The sequence below is a fragment of the Sorex fumeus genome, unplaced genomic scaffold (assembly GCF_029834395.1).
Source record: "Sorex fumeus unplaced genomic scaffold, SorFum_2.1 ptg000013l, whole genome shotgun sequence".
NCBI lineage: Eukaryota > Metazoa > Chordata > Mammalia > Eulipotyphla > Soricidae > Sorex > Sorex fumeus.
Genome location: NW_026606070.1, coordinates 2064636 through 2086979, shown reverse-complemented (window position 1 = coordinate 2086979; position 22344 = coordinate 2064636). Strand labels below are relative to the sequence as shown.

The following is a 22344-nucleotide window of genomic DNA, read 5'->3' as shown; positions in this document are numbered from 1 at the left end:
AAAGAAAGAAAGAAAAAAGGAAGGAAGGAGGGGAAGAAAGAAAGAAAGAAAGAAAGGAAGAAAGAAAGAAAGAAAGAAAGGAGAAAGTTTAAACAGACCCCAGAAATATTAATTCACTTAACATTAAACTTTCCTTACATTTATATAGAAATTCTCAGTTATTCAATGTTTTCCTACATGGTTTCATTTGATCCAATAAGAAAAGGAAGGTAGATAGTAATTGAACTGCAAAAAAACAAAAATTGGGGGAATCTAAATTTATATGGTACAAGACTTAAGAGATGGAAAGATTTAAACACCGAGAAGCTGCCCTCTGGGTTCTGAAGTAGGTTTCCCCATGGTCCAGCAGGATTTCTATGGCTAGAAGTCAGGGGCCCTGGTACTGAGCTTGTTCCTCTGAGCACTAATTACTCCGTGGGGTAAATTATTAAACTCTTCAAACTTAGTCTATAGAATGATAACAATAATTTCTTCCAACATTGGTGTGGGGGGAAAAAACCTTGCAAACTCTGAAGCACCATGGTATGTAATGATTATTATTTCCATAACCCTGACGGCCCCTCTTATCAATATCATTGTTGCCATTTATACGAATATTTGGTGTCATGTAAGGGAAACTAGTTTTAGTGTTTTCTTACTTGTTCTCCCTTTCACATCTTCCTCCCTCCCTGATTTTAACTGTGCAGGACTCCTAGTCTCAAAACAGTTTTAGACTTAATTCACTTATTTAAAACAGTATTGCTTATCTTATATTCCACACAGTTAACTCCAGCTTTCTACATGAATCAAAACAGAGATATTCCTGAATTATTGTCTTTCTAGTCTCAGGTAAGAGGTATTTCCTTATTGGCCCAAATCCAAAAGAAATACTAGAATGCCAAGGATTGTTTTAGGGACCTTAAGTTTATTTCCAATATTATTTATAGTCAGAATATGACTGTGTCATTTAGAATGGATTCAGTGGGAAACCACTGCAACGTTTCAATTTTATTATTTTTAGTTTGGTGTTGGGGCTGTAGGTGATGGTAGAGCATCTGCAGGACCTTCTTGAGCACTGCAGTACCTACAATGTAGAAGTTTTTGTGCTTTGTTCTGCATTCTCTGACCATCAAAACAGTCATGGACATTTTTGTTTCACTGAGTGGATTATTTTTGCCACATAGTGATCCAGAATAACTTCAGGGCCTTTGAGTTTTATTTTAGGATCAAATCTGTTGTGTAAATAAAGAAGACAGGAGAAGCTTCCTGGGAAACAAGAGATATTTTGAAGAACAGCTGTCATGCTGAAGATTTCAGGGAGGCTTCATCAGCTGATGCTTGAAAAGTTCCTTGAAAATAAGACCTGTGTCTTTACTAAGTGTGAAGAACACTATTCTTGGTTAAGTGAAAACTCAGGTATTTTAAGACATCCCATTTGGGTGTGCTTTGGATTACAAGTATCTGCAGAAAGAGCAAATGAAGCCCTAGGTGAAAATGCAGAAATGAATTTTTGATTACTGAAGTATTTTCTTGAAGATTGGATTGTATAGTGTTGATCTGAAATTAGAGAAACATCTTTTTGCCTAAAGTATGAGTTTTTCAAAGGCAGTGGAATAATAGAAAGGATTCTTGTATGGGCCCCCAAGCCCTAAAATCTAGACCTGAATTGCTTCTTACCAATCGTAAGACTTGGGTCAAGTCGCTGGCCTCTTCATCTACAAAATGGGAAAACTAACAGTGCTTTTCCGACTTATCTTTTAAAGTTGCTTTCAAACTCAAATGTGATCATATAATAATTTGTTGATTTTGTTAACTGTGATATTTTTTAAAACACTAATAAGGCAAAAATTGATCAAATAACACCAATAAGTAAAATTTTAGAGACTTGAACGGTCCATTTATCTTAGAATTAGTTCTTCTTTTCTTTCATACTACTCTTCCTGGTTAGGAGTGTAGAGAGATGAAAGATGAGAGGTAAAGGTAAAGGTAAAGGTAAAGGCCCTCCCGTTGATCGTCGATTTGCTCGAGCGGGCCCAGTAACGTCTCCATTGGAGACTTTGTTGTTACTGTGTCTGGCATATCGAATACTCTCGGTAGCTTGCCGGGCTCTCCGGATCCCAGGGAACTTGGAGGAGAGCTTTTCTCATCTGTTAAGAATATAGTGTCTCATGTTTTTAATACTAAAGTAATGCTTCATTTATGTTAAAAGAATAGAAGGCACAAGTGCTGAAGATCCTCATCTCGAATTTTAGAAGATGGTGACTATTCTAAAACCAAACATCCTTAGAGAATTCCTTTTTATGCTTGTGCTTTTTATTTCTAATATTTTTTGTTTCAAAAAGTTAAAATTATTCTTATGACATTTGATATGTATAATTGTAATGATTAAATTTTGCTTTTTCATGATGTAATATGATTTGTTTGGGGGCCACACCTGGCAGTGCTCTAGGACCACACTTTGCCGGGAATCAAACCTGGGGATACCATTAGCAAGACAGGTGCTGTAGCTATTTGAGCTATCTCCTTGGCTCTGTTAAATTTTATGTATTTAAAACAAAATTCTGTCTTTTCCTTTGTGTATGTGTCTGCGAGGGAAGAGTTGGGTCATACCTGGCAGTGCTCAGGGCTTATTCCTGGCTCTGTGCTCAGACATCACACCTGGTAGACTCAGGGAACCCTATGGGATGCCAGGAATGGAACCCAGGTGGGCTATGTGCAAAGCAAATGCCTTATCTGTTATACTATTGCTCTGAATCCAGATTTTTATCATTGATTCTTTTTTTTTCTTTTTGGGTCACACCTGGCAATGCACAGGGGTTACTCCAGGCTCTGCACTCAGGAATTACTCCAGACGGTGCTCAGGGAACCATATGGGGAATCGAACCCAGGTTGGCCTTATCCACTGTGCTATCGCTCCAGCCTCCAAATGATTCTTAATAAGTAGCTCATTGATGGATTTTCTCCTTGATATTTTCTCCTTGCTACTCTCTGCCCAGTGCCTCCCTACGCACTTCACTGTTGCACAATCCATTTCTTATCACGTCTCGCCTCAGCTCCATTTCCTTGACGACCCAGCCACTGAACATCTCCTCAGAGCCTCTTCCTGCCGCTGTCCTGGTCATAAATGAGAACACGTATGGGAGCCAAGTGATGCGAGAAGACCTATTTATCTAGCTCAGGAGACACCAGTCCATTCTCCCTCTTCTATAACATGTCACTGAGGGTTATATTTAATTATTTTTGATGATCCCCACAGACTTATCTTAGGCAAGATAATGCAACGGCCACCTTCCCACACCTCTTCATCATCTCTTCCAGAGTTCCTCATTTTGCCACACATCACTGGGCTGGAGTCATAGCACAGCGGGTAGGGCGTTTGCCTTGCACGCGGCCGACCTGGGATTGATTCCTCTGCCCCTCTCGGAGAGCCCAGCAAGCTACCGAGAGTATCCTGCCAGCATGGCAGAGCCCGACAAGCTACCCATGGTGCATTCAATATGCCAAAAAAAAGTCTAATGGAGATGTTACCAGTGCCCACTTAAGCAAATCGATGAGCAACGGGAGGACAGCGCTACAGTGCTACAGTGTCATGCATCACTACTCACCCCAGGGGTCTCCTTTCAGAACTACCCACAGGATAAGAGACCCAGAGTCCTTTCTTTTTCTCAGGCCCTTGTCAGCCCATCAGAAAGTCCCCTCAGTACCTTGTCCTGTGTTGGAATAGTGGAAATTATTTTTGCCTTGTTTATTCTCCTTTTCTGAAATCACTGTGACTGTCACTGTCCTCCCGTTGTTCATCGATTTGCTCGAGCGGGCCCAGTACTGTCTCCATTGGAGACTTTGTTGTTACTGTGTCTGGCATATCGAATACGTCACAGGGAGCTTGCCAGGCTCTGCCGTGCGGGCGAGATACTCTCGGTAGCTTGCCGGGCTCTCCGAGAGGGGCGGAGGAATCGAACTTGTACCTCTATTTACTCTGTATCCTCAGGGTTTCCACATGATTAATTTTATTTGTTCTAATTTCTTACCCCAACCTCTCCCGCCACCCCATGTTCTTTTGAGTATAGATGTTTGAGTATGGCCAGAGGTAACTGAAGAACTGAAATTTCAGGATCTCTTATCTGTACATGCTCTTTACAAGCTTTATGTGTTAATTTTGAGATTCTCAGGACATGCTTTGTCTGTATGAGATCTTGAGTTCCATCCTCTGCGTGTACCACACACATGTGCGCACACACACATACATACACACACACATGCATACACAACCACCAAACCAAGAATGCCTCCAGAAACCAGGATTGTAGTTGGTTGGTAGCCCACATGCTTTTACATAGAGGGAACTGGGTTGGATCCTGGACTCCCACACCCTGCAAAGTCACAGAAGACAGATCTACACTGTATAAACTGGCAGCTTGAAAAATATAGACCCACTTTTAACTGGAGCTTATCTGGAGATCTGTGTCATTTGTCATGTTGAAAAAAATGATTTGCTTCATAATGTGAATAGCATGACTATTTTCCCCTTAAAAATCTACTACCTGGACTATCTAGTTCACCAATCCTACTTTTTCCTCTTGTGTTTTGCTCTTTTTTTCCTACCTGCTAATTAATTTCATTCTCTACCTCCTTGGAGTTTCTTTCCTCCTAAGCCAGGTTCTTAGCTTTCTCTTCTGACTCCTTTAATTTTAAACTTCTCTTATTATTTAAACTTGACCAGCATAATATTAAAAAAAAAGTCTCTTTAGATTCAGGGGAAAGGGCCTCTCTTCTTTTGTTAACAGAGTAAGCCTGGTTGTTTAGCTCTGCTAGCTGGGAGAAGAATTTCAAGTGCTTTTAGCTCTGAGAATGTACCAAGAACTATTCACTGGTGTGGTTCTCTTCCAAGATTAAGAAAAGCTTCAAACTAGACCCCCAGGATGGTTCCAAGTAGCCTCGTTCTCAGGGAATGAGGACCAGATGGGGAACAATGGTGGGCTTTGATGAGTATTTGGTTCATGTGAAGGCCTCTGATGAAAGCAGAAGCCCCCCCACCCCCCACTCCCCAGGAGCCAGCACGGGGCGAGGTTACCCTGTGCCTGGGTGAGGGCTGACATGTTGAATAGGGAGGTAATGGCCCATCCCTTTGGGGCATTGCACTGTGACTCGCCTTCTGAGAAAGACACCACCACGGGGGGAGAACCAGCCCTGTGGGCTTCATGGCTGGGGTTGGAATTATTTGGAAATAGGGTGAAAACTCTGCTTACTTCTGCTTTCAGAGGGGAATGCGGGATGATTTATTCAAGCCAGGAGTGGGCACAGCTGGTCTGCAGCTGTTACTCTAACTCTCCCACGCTGGGAAGAGACTTGGTCCTGCATGGCACAGCCAACCCGTGTCTGCCTGGCCACGCTGCCCCAAGCCTTCCCGAGGCAGAGTCTCCGGCCCGGTAGTTTCTTTCGAATTTAGTTCGTAGTGCACTGGTCAGAGAGATTTGAAAGAAGGACAGAGAAATCAAGGCATGTTTCTTCTGGACTTTGCCTCTGTGATTTCTCCCTCTCTAGAAAACCACAGCCAGCCTCTCCAAGCTGCCTCTGGTGGGTTGAGAAAGTGCTCTCTTCCTGTAAATATACACTGGCTCCTACTAGCCCATTCTTGGATGGGGCCATCCCTTGCTAAGCCCTTAATCACACTCTCCTCACATCTCCCAATTCATTCCCTGCTCCCCCGCTTAGTTGTATTATTTTCTTGTTACAACTTTTAAATATATAAATTTTGGTTCAAAATGCCAGATTCATGGATAAAATGTCTTTAGAATCCCTGGCCAAAGAGCCTGACCCTCAGCACGAGCCCGCTTTAGGCCTGCCTAGGGTTTCTGCAGGAATCTGCCGGGACCCCTAGAGCTGGATGAAGATATATTTTTTTTATTGAGTCACCATGAGATACAGTTACAAAGCTTTGATGTTTGAGTTTCAGTCCTACAATGATCAAACACCCATCCCTCCACCAGTGCACATTCCCTACCACCAATGTCCTCAGTATTTCCACCCCTATCCCTCCCTTCCCCCTGCCTCTATGGCAGACAATTTCCTCCATATTTTCCCTCTCTACTTCTGGGCATCATGGTTTGCAATATAGATACTGAGAGGCTATCACTTTTGGTTGTTTATCTACCTTCAGCACAGATCTCAAATCCCTAACAATCCCTCCATCGTTGTCTTAGCGATCCCTTCTCTATCCCAGCTGCCTTCTCCCCCAGCTCATGAGGCAGGCTTCCAACTATGGGGCAATATTCCTGGCCCTTGTCTCTATTGTCCTTGGGTATCAGTCTCATATTATGTTATTTTATATTCCACAAATGAGTGCAGTTATTCAATGTCTGTTCCTCTCTTTCTAACTCATTTCACTTATCACGATCCTCTCCCTGACCATCCACTTTCACAGCAAATTTCATGAGGATAAAGATATTTTTAAGTTGAAAATATCTGAGATTCAACAGATGTAGAACGAAGTCTTGTTGGAGCTTCCATTTTCTGACCAAAAAGCAGAAGCATCAGGGATGTGAGAACCGCTCTACACCCCTTTCTGCGGTGGCTGCCACTCAGGAGAGAGACCCCCAGACTGAGTGTGCCTTAAATCCTTCTCTGAAGGACGTGGGGAAAGCACTTATTTCCCTATAGACAAACACAACGAGACACCTCGCTTGTCATTTGTTCTGAGCACTCACTCGTCTTTCCCAAGGATATCTTTTCATTCTTCTCACAGATCCTTTCGCTCCCTCTGCCCGCTTTGCCCACTGTGCTAAGGACATCAAAATTCAGTCTGAGCCATTTGGAGAGCAAGATATGTGGACGGGTTTCCCTGTGCATGGGAATGAGCCCCTGGCCCTGTCCGGCAACTGTGTGGGCCTCGAGACCACACACGAGTTGAGGACAAGCTTCCCTGCGAGGTTTTCTTCTGCAGAAAGAACCAGGAGCTACACCACATCCAAATGTCACCAGTGACAATCCCCCAGTCCGGTCACAGATGTGAAGGTGCTCTGAAACCCAAGAGCCTTGGAAAGAAACATAGAGAGCCAGCTGGGGGCGGGGGGCTAGGTAAGGGGTAAGGGTCTTGTGTGGGACCAGGCAGTTTCTGGGTCTCATTTCCTGTCGTTGCACAAGGCTACGACTCCGGTATGAGCTCAGAACCCTGAGAAGAACTTCAGTCTTCGCTTCTCCAGCACCCCCACCATCTTATGCTCCTTTCCCCTCACCAAAGGGAAATAAAACATTTGAGACGTTGTTCTCCAAATGTGAGGATTTTCCGTGCTCAGTTCCAGAATATGCAGAAGTTAGATCTAATTAGTGAAATCAAAAGAAAGTTTTATTTTGGATGGCTAATATTGTTCTGGGGAACCTGGCACTTGTTCCTTTCATGAGTTCAGGCGAGACCAAATCTTTCAATGATTTGTTTTGTTAGTTTTTGTTTTGGCTTTGGGTCAAATCTGGTAGTGCTCAGGGATGACTCCGGGCAGTGCTTAGGAGGCAATGTAGTGCCAGAGATCAAACCGAGGTCTCTCTGCAACCCTGTGAGCCGTTTTCTCACCCCTTATGAGTTTTTTTAAAAAATTGTTATTCCAAGAACCACCTGCAGAGGAACATAAAGTAAATGCCAGGGGCATCCCTGGCATTCCCTGGGCAGGGCTATGTATTACTTGGGGGCAGCATCAGTGCTAGGGCTGGGCTCAGGACACTTGGGACCTGGCACCTTGCTGTCCCCTCCTGGAGATGAAACATTTGTGTATTTTTGTTTCTGGTTTTTTTTTTTTTTATTTTGGCCACACCCTGCGGTGCTCAGGAGGGAGATAAAACATCTGAGATGTCGTTTTCCAAATGAGAGGTTCCTCAGTGCTCGGTTCCAGAACATGCAGAAATTGGCCTAGTCCGGAGCGATCTAATTAGTTAAATTGAAAGAAAGTTTTATTTTGGATGACTAATGTTCTGGGGAATCTGGCACGTGTTCATTTTGGAGAGCGAGTCCTTTTGGCTTGTGGTGTGTATACAACACATTCACAGCCTGGGACCTAAGAGGGCTGGGGGCTTGGTGGTCAGAACACCACATAGAAATCCACTCTCCCGCCTTCCCTAGCTATGCTCGGTCTGACCTTCTATGAATGTAAAGAAAGAAAAGTAGGTTCTAGGATTCCTGGAGACATTAGATCTGTTACCAAAATGGTGGGAAGGGTTTTGGCCTCCGGTCACGGCCAAAACTCCAGCACTTGGTGTATTCAACGGCCAAACACATACAATTTGGGACCAATAAAACAAAAAGTCCTAAAGTAGAGGAAGCATGGGCTGGGAATTAGTCATATTTGGATCTCAGCTATAATAACGGCCGACATTCCTACCCCATCAGAGTCCTATGCTCAGATTAGAAGCAAACACTTGCTTCTAAATTCACTCACTTTAAATCCTGATCAGATCATGAGAGAGCATCAGTCAGCTGCTTTCCTCAGTTGGCTGGTGTTGTAGTGGGGCGTGCCACCTCAAGACCTACCCCCCGGTTCCACTTTCCTCACTGACCCCCCAAAGACTACCAAGCTCACTGCATCGTATGAGATTTTAGGGGAAAGTTTTCCCAGTTGAAAATAAAAGCTTCCAGAACTTTCCTCTACCTCTGTTTAGAAAATGGCTGAAGTTTCCTAAGTCTATATGAACCCTACCTCCAAAAATGAGCCTCTCAGTGTAGTATACTTAGAATTAATGGTGAGAAAGGAAAAAGAAAGGGCAAGAAGACATTTGGGCTTGAGCCTATGTTTTACTACCTCTGAATTCAAGCAGAGAATTCCATTGACTTCGAGGCAGCCCCGAGTTGCTTGGTCCCCAACCAAATACTGGAGAAACCCAGGAGGAGTGTGTACAGCTGACCAAATACAGTGTCTTGAAACAGGTTCAGTTGTTCAGGGCTGACATCAGTCCAAAATAAATTAAGAGTTGGGTTCAAAAATTAAAAAGTCATCAAACTTTTCGGGGCAGGGGTGTTGAGAATGTGGAGAATGTTCTCCTTATCTTGTCCTTCCCTTAGAAGCTTGTTACAAGGAAGATAAGGTCTTGGCTGAACCCCTAACCAGAAATCTCTGTTTACGCTTGCAGATACCCCAGAGACCCACCCACAGGGGAATGTATTGACCACCTGGTGTTGGTTGGTCTACACCTGGCCTCTTCTGAAGATACAATGAAGTTTGGGGGGTGTGGTTCCTTAGGGTGTGAAGCAGATGTTTTCCAGAGTGCAAGCTTCTTACTAATAAAGCTTTCTCTGTCATTTGTTTTTTGTAATATTTGTTTATTGGGATGTTTGACCACACTGGCTAGTGCTCAGGGTTACTCTTGGCTCTATGCTTAGGGATAACTGCTGGTTAGTTCTGGGTGGCAGTATATGTGAGATATATATATATATATATATATATATCTCACATATATATCACATATATATATTAGGGTCCACCAAGTGCAAGGCAAGCACTGTAAGCCCTGTACTACCTCTGTGGCTCTTCTACTTGTCTCTCAACTGATTGGTCTCCTCCTAGTGGAATCAGATCTTCCTGGTTACAGACCAATATGTAAATCAGTCTTAAGTTTAATAGAATCTTGGATCACTTGCCCACCAAGTCTCTATCATATTATATTGATGATTAGGTTACTCAAATTGAATTAAGGGTAACAAAAATGCTTTGATTTTGTAGCTAATTGAGGGTTGGTCATGGTCAATAGTGGAATCCCGTCTCTCTTGAGTTTCATTAACCATGGTTATAAAAAAACCAATATTTAACAGTCACCGCTCTGTTTTTAGTGAAAACCTACAATTTGATGCTCTTTCCAAAATTTTTGCTTATTTTCTGAGGAATAAGCTGCAAATCTGGATTTTCTACATATTCAACAACCTTCAGCGAATAGTAGTGGCAAAGCTTTGACTAGAAGATAATTACTGACTGTACCGTTTCAACAGTTAGGGAAAGGTGCTTATAAAATGTGTAATTCCACAAATGGCTCTTTTGAAATTTCTCTGTTTATTCCAATTAGGTTTTAAGAATTTGGGGGTGACCTTCTTTTAGCAGGTCTAGTTTCTTATGGTCAAGTGAATAGGTTGATACAAAGAGTGCACAGACCCTTACAGGTACCAGGTAAAACTCGTGTAGGAAGAGATTGGATTAAATATCTCACCAATTCCTGCCCCCTCCCACCCCTGCTGCCATCTTGTTCAACATACAAGCCCAGGTTCGCAAAGAGAAATCACCGAGCTTAATCCAAAATGAGGATGGGGACTGGCCCAACACTTCCCTTGCTCAACTGACAAATCCCTGACAAAATCCCCCAAACTCCTGGCATCAGCTATAAAGATGTTTTCCCCTACTTACTGGGAAAGGAGCTGGAAATAGGCTATGAGCATCGTTTCTCAGCAAGACAAGTCAAGGGGAATGCAACCTTGTGCTAGTTGCCTGGGAGAAGACAAGGCCACCTCCCTGCTGGAGACCCTTTGTTTGGCTTTCTTTTGTAGAAAGGATTGGCTTTCGCCTTGGGAGAGACTGTAATTGGATTGCACCATGAATAGAGGTTTAATTAGATTTCTCAGCAGGTCTACACGTTCTGTCCCTGGAAAAATAAGGAAAGAGACCTGAATATGCTTCTCACTAACTAGAAGAACAGTCCAGTCCAGCTTGCAGGAAATGACCTGAGGACGCTAAGTAGCGGACTTGGGAGTGACCATCGCCACTGGTCTCTGGCTCAGAAAGGCCCACTCTGGTCTTATTCCAAGGGGTCCACAAATGAAGCTTCATCAATGAGGGTCCATAGCGCCAGAGTAGGGGTAGCCAGTAGGGTAGGGGATCACAGGAAGAAAATTAGGTCAGAAAGGGACTGAGGTAGAAAAAGGTAAAGAAACACTGAATTGGAACATTATTGCTCATCTAGACTTATGAATGATCTCAAATATTAAGATAGGATATATTTTGGGAACTCTGGTTCGTTTTGAGTACTCATTTGTAATTGATTTTATTTCCATTTCTTTTCTTTCTTTTTTTTTTCTTTCGGTTATTGGGTCACACCTGCTGGTGGTTGGGGGCTACTCTTGAGCCAGTGCTCCATGGTCACTCCTTGTGGTGCTCAGGGAACTAGGTGGTGCTGGAGACACACTCCAGGCCTCCAGCATGTAAAGCGTGTGCTCAGTGCATTGGACTATCTCTCCACCCCTTTATTTCACTTCCTAAAGTATTTTATAGAGGTTTCAGTTAGAACTAGGTTAGGTAGAATAAGGGGTCAGAGTGATAGTTCAGTGGATAGAGCATTTGTCTTGTACTCAGCCAATCCAGGTTCAATCCCTGGCACTCCTGGCAACACTGGGTGTGACCCAAAGGAAAAACCAAACCAACAAACAAAAAGAATAAGGTTAGGTAGACTAGATCTTTGTATTTGATTTTTTTTCTCAGTTCCTATAATTGTTAGAACATTAAATAAATAAATGAGCTTATCTATGCTTGAATAGAGAACACTGAGATTCACATTCCAAGTGGTAAATTTCAGTTTTGAAAATCTACCACTTACATCTTTCTATCTTAAAGATCTGACTCACTGACACTTCTGTTTCTCTGTACCTTCACTTTCTTTGAATCTCTGTTCTCTTTCTGTTCCTCCCAAACATGAATAAACTGCTGAGTTTGAGTGAAAAATGCCCAGAGCTCTAAAGGAGAAACAGGTTTGGAGTCTATCCATTTACACCTTTTATATTGGCCAGGTCAAGAACTCTTTCAATATTTTTTTTTCTGTCGGTCATTATTACTCCAAGTCTTTTTCAGTGAATTTTTTCTCCTGTTGTCTTGAGTTTCCTGGGAACTGACTACCTGGCCCCTAAATTGTTGCTTCTTTCATTGGGAGTGACTTACAAGTCCTCCTTCCTCTCTTGAGGCCAAGAAAAATGTGATGATGCAACAGTTTCGGTTTTCAAGATGAAGATCATTTGATCTTTTCATCTTATCTAACATCAAATGAACGGAGAAAGACAAATCATGTACTCTAGGAAAAGGAGGGTTTATGTTGACTGTTTTCTCTGTTTCTTACTTTCCTTCTTATTACTGACCTGTCTTTTCCTTCCAAATAAGGCCAGGGTTCTCCTACTGCATTTGTTTATGTCAGAGGAAGCCCATGAGCCACTATTTTTGGACATTATTGTAACTACGGAACAAATTCCTTTCAGGGTAGTGTAGTAAACAAAATGGTTTCTGTAGGTACTTCATAGTCAGACTAAAAGAGAAATTGTCCTTCACCCTGTGATTATAGGATAACCAAAAAGCTTTCTTATCAGAGAGCAAATCCCTTAGTCATACTTTGGCTAACAGATACGTGTTGTTACCTGATCCACACTCGACATTGATGTTTTAGGGCTTTTAAAGTATTCACGAGTCTCGTGAGGGAGCTCCTATAGCTTGGTTTTAAAGGTATCTGGAGGGGGAAAGTTACAGTTTACTAGAAATAGAAAAGTTCTTTTATTTCTAATTCTAGTTCTCTGCTGAGTCGTTAACATAGAGGTGTTCAAGCCTTTAAGACAAGTGATACACGCAGGCTTTATGATACAGATCTTTCTGGTACCCTGATGGTCAACTGTCATCTTACCTAACTGAACATCCCTAACACTTCTATCCTGTGTCTGGATCTGAGCTACGGGTAGACTTTCTCGTTTATGCCTGCTGGGGCTTTGAGCGAAATCAGAATTCATTTGAGGTGTTAAAGACGCATTCTGACTATGAACCAAGCAGAGGAGAAATACATGCGGTGCTTAGAGAAAGGAGATCATGGAGCATTGCTTAGGGATTGAGTTTCCGCTGCTCTGCTTTTTGCTTCAAAAGCGGTGGCCTTGTTGCTATCCGCCATCTCCTAAGGAAGGATTCTGCACAGTTTCGTCTCACTTACGGAATTCTCTTGCAGTACAAGCTAGCTTCAACCATCATCGTCATCATCATCATCATCTCACACACACACACACACACACACACACACACACACACACACACACACTCCCGCTGTCAGAGTTAACCTCTACTTAACCCTCAGGTTACGGATAAACCATCACTGACCTTGAGTATAAGCCAAACTCCTTTTCTACTTTTTTTTTTTTTGAGAACTCAAGCTTTGGCTTTCAACACTTACTTCAATGCATAGTTACACGCAATACAGATTTCTATGTTCTATTCACCATAAGTCAGAATCCTTCCATTCACCTTATATTCTAGTGCTCATCAGGCCTCTTTATAGATCATTCTCTCCATTCCTTCATTTTGAACAAGTACCATTTTAGGATAACAGCCTGAAAAGGTCACAAGAAATACGTTTGTGCTTTAGAAGGTCGTCATGGCGATTCAAAAAAGGAGAGATATGCAAAGCAGATTTAGTAATTATTCTTGCAGTTCATTATTGCAAGAATAATGTTGGAATTGCACAATTTTACAAAATCATACTTTACATGCTCAAGGGCTTTTAAGATGGCATTGGGAAAAGCAATCTAGTAAGTAAGAAGGAGTAGAGATCATAGTCACAAAATAAGAATTGATTTGTGGGGTTGACATTTGCAGCATCATTACATTTTTCAGACACGTGTGATAAACAAACTAGAGAGGGTTGCTGAGGTGCTTGGATAACGGCAGGGAGGGTTCAGTGGGCCGAGGTTACAGATGAGGATAAAGAGTCTTAACAATTTTTTTCATGTACTATGAGAATAATATAATAATCTAGAAAAGCAGAAAATACTTAGAATACAGTGAGATGTTAGATATTTCTATGTAACAATGGAGTCAGTGTCCCGAGTATGTGCTCGGGCAGCAAATTATTGCCCGTTTGAGCATTTGGTCACAGACTCTGGCCAGCTTCACGCTCAAGGTCACCCTGCGGCTGGGCCTGTGCATGGATGGAGCCAGTGATTCGACTCTTGCTGCCTCCCTAACCATATAGCAACTTCCGCTCGGACACAATCCCCACTCGCCCTTCCCTGTTTTCACTCTTGCAGCATCTCTGGCATTTTTGCGTGGTCTAAGACGCTGATTATGTTTATTGTCTGCAATGTAAGAAAAATGTTACTTATTTCATAGTTGCAAGCTGGAAGACACTGGAAACAGAAAAGTCTTTAAAAAGCAAGTTTTAAAAGAGATAAGATTTCTTAATCCCATTTGCCCGAACGTGAGCCAAAATGAGCTCATTGTTATTCTTCATAAAACACCCTTACCTCTTAATTTTTTTTCCTTTAGAGATCTAATTTTTTATGTCTGTACAGCACTAATTTTGAGGCTTATATTTCAACAGTATTCATGGAGAGAGTCAAAGTCCGATAAAGTCATCTTAGCAGCATTAGATATACAAAAGAAGAAAGCTCTGAAAGAACTATTCCTTTGGGGGCACAGGTAACCATTATTTTTGTTCACCTTATGCAACTCACAAATGGGCTGTCCTCCTCATTGGATCAGGGAAACTGAGGTTTGGCCTGCTTCATAACTAACATTCACCACTACTGAAATCTAACAGAGAAGGTAAGATTCTGAGATGCTTTCCCTTCCCAAGACAATTCTGTGATGTTCGTCTCTGGATTCCGAAGGACAAGACAAAGGCAAAGAAGGGACAGGACTTGAGGAGGCAAAGAAGCCTTGTTCGAGAGCCCTCCTGGAGGCTCACGCACAATCAGAGCCCTCCTGGAGATGGGAGGGGACAGCAGACTGTTGGAAATTGGACATACGGAGGCCTGTCCCCTCTGTGCTATAAGGTGAGGTCATTTCCCCACTTCCCCTTCCTTGCCTTTGCAGTGACTGCCCCCTGCACCACACAGCAAACTGGCCACTATCTTTGTGGCTTTCCTGCTTGTTTTCTTAACACCCATTCACTGAACCTTTAAAGGAAACATTCAGCTACTGCAATTGGTCTAATTATGTCGGTTGCATAAGAGGAAGGAAACAAGCCGGGCCTGGAGCCTTCATTTCTAAAGAGGGATTTTAAAAGCCGACTCAGAATGATTTCTCAGAATGGCACACGAAACTGGAGTCTCTCTCTCCTCTTTCATCGCTATGGCGACAGGCTGTTCCGATACATGTCGCCAGAAAAAGCAGCTGACATTTCGGTGCTAGGAACATAGGGGCGACGCTGACGAGAAACAAAAGACAAGAAAGCAAATCCTTTCCTTGGAGCTGCAGTGGAGAGGGGAAAAATCCCCCCTCGAGCAAGTCAAAACCCCTATTCTTGCCTTTAAGCACAGATAAGAAAGGGGCGATGTTGGGGGTCTCCCCCGGTCCAAGTAGGCCAGTCAAACAGAACTGACTGCAAAGCAGCATTTTGTGTCTCTTCTTAATGGCAGCCCGAAACAGAAAACTCTCTTTGGTTTCACTGCAGTTGGCCATTAAGAGGCAACTAATTGATGGGGCAGGAGACCCACAGTAATAAATACTTCTCGTCCAGGTGCTCTTGGGGGGTATGGAGTGTCAGTTTTTATTTCTTAGGGTACAAAAAGACTCTTCAAAAGATCAATTTTTGCCTAGCTCCCAACGTTATCATCGGAGCAATCATATCAAGTGCACAATTAGACACCTCTCGTGGGGAGATAAGATTTCTTCCAAAAATCAGTGAAATTTCCGGCCACCTGAAATCTCCAGGTACTACACCTGGCACTTAGCAAATATCTCGATTCCTACAGCAACTGCATTTGTATGTGTTTTTTTTCTTTTTTCTTTTTTTTCCCCCCAAAGCACTATTTGGTTACAAGATGGGAAAAAACGGAGTCAGAGAGTTGGGATGCTCTGTGTCCATGGAGCCTGTGGAAGCAAAGTCAGGGTTCAAATCCACGTGTGCTCTGAGATTGAGGCTCTGTCAGAACGGCTCTGCTCTCTCTGACACAGAACTGACCTTGGTGTCTGAGTCTGCACCAAAGTGTCGAGATAGGGCAGAGAGTCCATGGGAACACCTAGCAAAGACATCCCCCTGGAGAGCTGTGATGCAGGAAGGGAGGTCGCTATGTGGCATCATATATTTCATATCATATCATATATTTAATGTATGATATATATATATATATATATATATATATATATATATATGGGTTGGAGCGATAGCACAGTGGATAGGGCATTTGCCTTGCAACATGGCTGACCCAAGTTCAATTCCTCTGCCCCTCTCGAAGAGCCCAGCAAGCTACCGAGAGTATCTCACCCACACGGCAAAGCCTGGCAAGCTACCCGTGATGTATTCGATATGCCAAACACAGTAACAATTGTCACAATGGAGACGTTACTGGCCCCTCTCGAGCAAATTGATGAACAATGGGAGGACAGTGACAGTGATAGATATATTATATTTCAGACATATATTTCAGGCCAATTCTTCACTTAATTCACAGAAAGTCTCTGGGGGAGGAGAATGTGGGCAGATAATTTTATGATCCCTGTTTCCACAAAGGAGAGAACTAAAAATCAAAGACTCATCTGTCAGCATGGGGACAAAGAAAGATACTTTTGTCTAATCATGGAGCCAGAGAAAGGCCGGATACAAACCAGGACTGCAAGTATTTAGAACCCACCCATCTTATTTACTTTAGTGTCCTACTGTGCTCCATGCAGTTAAGACCACACTTGAGTTTTGTTTACCTTCCAATGACCAAGACAAAAGGGCTAGCCCAGGGGTGCCACCACTGAGACCATCCTGCCTTTGTTGGGTCTGTGCTGTTGGCCTTAGCTACCCTCCTGGTTGGTGTATCTCAGGCAGCCTGGCCCACGGAGGGAATTTTCCTGCTTCTCTGGGTCTCTGCCCTTCAATGAAGGTTATTCTTAAGTGATGTGTGAGGGAAAAGGACAACTGGAATCTTTCGACCAAAGAGTTGTTTATTCCTGGTGGGGATAAAAGAGCCCTAATATATTCTGGATATTGTGTTAAATGGGAATATAGGTGGGGATATTTAACTGCTGTTACAAATCAGTTGAGTAAAACTAAGGAACAGTCAAGGGGACATGAACTGAATAATGTTTTGAAGTTGGCCAGGTACGTCACTATTCATTCCATTTCTGTCATCATTTTTTTTTTTACTTAGTTGATAAGTGAAGTAGCTAGCACACAAGAAACTAAAGAGACAAAATCCCAAAGGATCTGAAAGGAAACCCCAGTATTTTAATAATCAAATGGTAGGACGAAAAATTCCCTGAAAGGAAAAAACTCATCAATAACATGCAAGCATTCTTTTCCAAAATGCATAATGCAGGTTCAGTTGGAGAGACGATAAATAGCCCAACGAGATGGTTCTGTTTTGCTAGATCTTATTGAATGAATGAAAAAAGCACAAACTGAAATCTTTCTTTAGGGTGGCATCCTTTCAAAAAGAAACAGAGTCGATACTAATTGTAGCCATCAAAGTTTAAGAGAATAAACTGTGACTAATAAAACTGGTACCCATGAGGCAAGAGACAAGCGGGAGATTTCCTCTGAGTTGGACCGAGTGAACACTTCAGTGCTCTTAGGCTCCGGGCCCGGGGAGAACTGAGCTACAACACCAAGGTGACATATATCACCTCGCTGTAGGTTCAAGGCATTGCACAAGAGATTTGCTTTCTGCAGTGCCTCTCGGTTAGGTAGCTACAGTATTGATCTGCAGTTGAAATCAAGCTTTTCTTTTCTCCAGTGCGTCCTCAACTAAGGAGAGACGAGTGAGCTGAGCATGACTTTGCATTGCTGTTCTGCTTAGAAGGCAGATGTGGGCAGACCTGGCCATGCGTGCTACCACACGCTTTCTGTCTCTTGGGTTTTTTCCTTTCTCCTTTTCTGCGTTAGGAATCGGGGAACTTGAATGTGTGTGTCTGCATCTTAAAAAGTGATAAAAGGAGAACGGGAATGGTTAGTTGCAAAGCTATACAATGGATCCGGAAAGGTGTGCTAGTCACAGCAATTAAAATGTCAAGAAGCATAAACTGATAAGGAGATTTTCCTTCCTTATCAAAGGAAGCAAAATGTTCCCTTTCTACATTGTGGCCAGACACACTGGGACAAGGATATTTATTTATTGCGGATCATTTAAGCATGGAAAGTATGCAAATTCTCTGGGGATTTATTTAATGAGTAAAAGATTTCTACGAATCACATTTCAGGATTTGGACATCATAGACTTTGATTGCTATTCATGTTATCGACTCAGTTACATGTGCTCTTGGTCCCTACTAAAACTACCATTCTTTAAGCCTATTTAATCTCAGAGAAGATGAGGAGGCATAAAAATGGTTAGCTACCCTCCCCTCCATTAAAGTAGTTATCTGTAAATAAGACTCCAGGTTTATTTATTTATTTTTGGTAAAAATAATGTCGGCTTTTTTTTAAAAATCTAGGCAAAAGGCCAAAGTGTTAGCTTTATGAGATCACCCAAGCTAGTTTCACTCATGCAACTAGACAACATCATGATTTTATAAAAACTTACCTTACGGGTAGGTGGCTGAACCCAGAACTTCAGCTGGAAACTGAAGTTGAATTCCCTTTTCACGCCCAGCCAGGAAATGAGAAGAAATAATTGAAATTTCTTCCCTTGTTAGCTTTGCTTTCTTTCAAATCTGCAGATCGGAAAGTCTGCGGCTCTGTCAACTCCTGGGGTCTGAAGTGACAGGCAAATCTGGAGGCTGATGCTGCAGATCTTTTCACACTGTCATTGCGTTCCCCCCCCCCCCCCCCCCCCCCCTTTGGGACCGTTGCAGATTTCCTGCAGTTCTCGGGCTGGCTTCTCCCTCCCTCTTCCTCCACGATGCGCTTTCTTACAGGCTGAGCGGCTCCCACACTGGGGAGGGAGCGATTCTTCTGGAGCGGAGTGGGTTAAAGAATCCTAGCCTCCAGCTCTTGTTCCAAGAGAGGCTCAGACTTGGCCAGAATTGAAGCACTTGGCTTTACGTATTTTTTTTTTTCTCATGCAACTCAAAGATTTTATAAGCAAGATCTCTTGCAGGGGGTGGGGGCGGGGATGAGGAGAGGGATTTTTATTTTAAGACTTTGAGGAAAAAACAAAACAATACAAAACCATCTTCCAGGAGATCCTTTCTTCAGAAAGACCATTGGGTAGGGGTGGGGGTGGGGATATGGAACCAAGACAGGGGAGATTTACTACCCATGGGTTTTACATCCCTACACTGGAAATTGTTCTCATGAATCCACTCTGAATTTTAATAAGCGCAGAGTACCTCACATGCTTTAACCCTGTCTTTGCGTGACCTTGGGAGATTCACATGTCCACGAAGCATCACTTTTTATATAATGCAGTACGTTTTTGTGAGGTTTTAAATGCTGCAGTCCTCTCCCAAGTACAGCCGTTAGTACCTCCTAGGGAATTACTGGTGTATCGGAAAAGTTTCCCTGTAAAATAGGCTGGAGGGATGCATTTATTTCTGTCTCAGCATTCGGACTATTTATACGTGTGTGTGTCTAATTGTTTCTACTGCCACTTCTCATTTATCGCACATCTCCAATGTGTCAGACTCTATTTGCACGGTGGTTTTTTTTTGTGTGTGTGTGTCTTTCACCTGATCCTCACAAGTCTAGATGAGGAAAGTAGGACCGAGTTCCCATCTGAGGGAAGTGCAATGTAGTGGTAACGTTCACGTGCTCGCAACTTGGATTTGCAGCCTGGTTTTATCTCTCCTAACTCTACGTAACTGGGACATGCCATGGAAGTGGTTTTATCTTTGGTATCCTAACTGGAAGATGAGGCACTTAGAGTAACCGATGAAACGAGGTGATTCTGAGCTCTAAAATTGGTTCCTGTGTTCAGTTATGAGGTCTACAGAAGCCTCGCCTCCCAGCAGACACTCAGCAAGCGTTAGTTACTGGGCGGGCATGTGCAGAGACAGAAGCTTGATAAAGCTGAGCGGTATTTTCCAGTGTCATCCAGTTTTATGAGCTCGTTGTAGGGTGGGACTTCAATCCAGATACTTGGCGGGCTACTATACCTTTGTTCTCCTACCTGCAGGCTACAAAACCTCCCTTCTGAGTGAGCTGGAAGGAGACAATCTCCAACAGCCCAACCCGGAGATCCGCACTCTGCAAATTCTCTACCAACACCAACTAGAAGGGCTGGGATGTAATTTAATTGCGCTCATCGTCATTTATGTTCAAGTCAGGGTAAAAAAGCAAGCAAACACAAGTCCAGAACAAAAAAGCCATTAAAAAAAAAAAAGGCCACCTCTGGTTCTAGGCGTCTAAGCTGCCAGGCATTTGGGAAACATTTGTCCTGTTTATCTCTCGGAACCAGCAGAGAACAGGAGCAAGGATTATCTCTCCTTTGCAGTTGGGGGCTTTTGGGCAGAGGAAACTGGGCGCATTGCCCAGGAACTGAGAACAAGTCACAGCCGGCCGGCAGAGCTGCCTCAGGTCCCCGGCATCCAGAGTCCTTGTTCTAAATTGCCTCTCCAGGCGCAGGATAGATGACGCCAAGTCAGACAATGGGATGTTTTTCCTCAGCTGAGATCTAGAGTGTGAGAAGTCTCCCCACAGGCAGCATGAAAGGGAGGGCGGGTTTTGCTCTGCTTGGTGCACCCTAGTTTCTTGCAAGTGTTGGAGCTGCAGGACAGCTCTGGGTGCCAGGGCCTGAGGGAGACCAACGCAGGACTTGCCAGATGGCGCTTCTGAGGAGTCGTCTTGGCTGATTCCAAGTAATTTTCCTGGGAACCCCGAATGTTAACTCCTTATTCTAAGAAATATTCTCCGTTCAAGATGACTTTTTCTTTGTTTTGTTTTTCTTTCCCTTGGGGGTGGGGTCAAGCACACCCAGTTATTCTCAGGCCTTACTCTTGGCTCTGTGCTCAGGAATCACTCATGGTGGCGCTTGGGGGACCCTCTGTGGTGCCAGGGATGTAGCCCAGGTTGGGCAAGTGCAAGGCAAGTGCCTTACCCATTGTATTATCTTTGGGATCCCGAGATGACTTTTTTTTTTTTTTTTTTTTTTTTTTTTTTTTTTTTTTTTCCCCCTTTATTTTATTTTATTTTTTTAAAGTTGTAGATTTACAATTTTTTGTGCTTTGGTTTCAATTATACAATGATCAGATACCCATCCCTCCACCAGTGCCCATTTTCCACCACCATGGATAATATCCCTCCCACCCCCATCCCCCCATCCCCCCGTCTCTGTGGCAGGGCAATCCCCTGTGTTCTCTCTCTCCTTTTGGGTGTTGTGGTCTGCAAAAGAGGCATTGAGTGGCAAACATGTTCAGTCCATAGTCTACTTTCGACATGCATCTCCCCTCCTGGGAGGATCCTCCAAACATCCTTTATTTGGTGCTCCCTTCTCTATCTGAATAGCCCTTTCCTCTAGGATACCCGGCTGGCCTCTAAGTTATGGAGTAATCCTCCTGGTGCTGATCTCAGCTATTCTTGGGTATTAATCTCATACTTTGTTACTTTATATCCCCCAGATGAATGCAATCTTTCTATGTCTATCCCTCTCTTTCTGACTCATTTCGCTTAGCATGATACTTTCCATATTGTACCACTTGTATGTAAATTTCATGACTTCATCTTTTCTAAGAGCTACATAGTACTCCATTGTGTAGATGTACCAAAGTTTCTTTAACCAGGAGATGACTTTTTTTGGCCTGTGCGGACTTTGGGTACACCCCATTGTGCTCAGGACTTACTCCTGGCTCTGTGCTCGGGGTCATTCCTGATGGAGTCCAGGGACCATGTGTAGTGCTAGAGATCATTGCCTTAACCCCTGTATGTTTTATCTGGCCCAATCTGAGATGATTTCACCAGGCTGACTTTAGTTCATTATAGAGATTCAGTGGGAATAAAGTTTTAGCTGGAAGCCCTTAGAGATGTGACATACAATATACTCCAATAATGAAACTGATATTTTATGTTTCTATGATAAACTGCAATGAAGTTTGTCAGAGAAAATTTTAATAGAATAATAAATGATAATAAAATCAACATAAAAGAATAGGATTAGAGAACTGGGGAGAGAGCTCAAGGGGGTGAAGCACAAGTTTCACATACAGAAGGCCTATGTTTGATTCCCAGCACTTATATGGTTTTCTGAGCACTGTTGAGAGTAATTTCTGAGTACTGCCAGGTGTTGCCCAAATTCCCTCCCCATCAAATAAACAAAACCAACCAACCATCCCAAAATAATTTGCTCAAAGTGAACTGGATAAAATTTTTAAAAGACGGGAGAAGCATGCTGAAAGTAGACTATAGACCAAACATGATTGCCACTCAATGCCTCTTTTGCAAACCACAACATCCAAGAGGAGAGAGAGAACAAAAGGGAATGCCCTGCCACAGAGGCAGGGTGGGATGGGGGGGATGGGGGTGGGAGGGATACTGGGATCTGTGGTGGTGGGAAATGGGCACTGGTGGAGGGATGGGTGT

At 43.1% G+C, this 22344-nt stretch overlaps 1 protein-coding gene across 1 annotated transcript in view; it reads right to left on the bottom strand.

Moving 5' to 3' along the window:
* Window positions 1-18635, bottom strand: part of SPARCL1 (SPARC like 1) — a 49041-nt gene extending 30406 nt beyond the window's left edge. Inside the window, exon 1 of the mRNA XM_056111527.1 lies at window positions 18413-18635. The gene's annotated coding sequence lies outside the window, so the exon portion shown is untranslated. The remainder of the gene's footprint in view (window positions 1-18412) is intronic.
* Between the last annotated feature and the right edge of the window lie 3709 nt (window positions 18636-22344).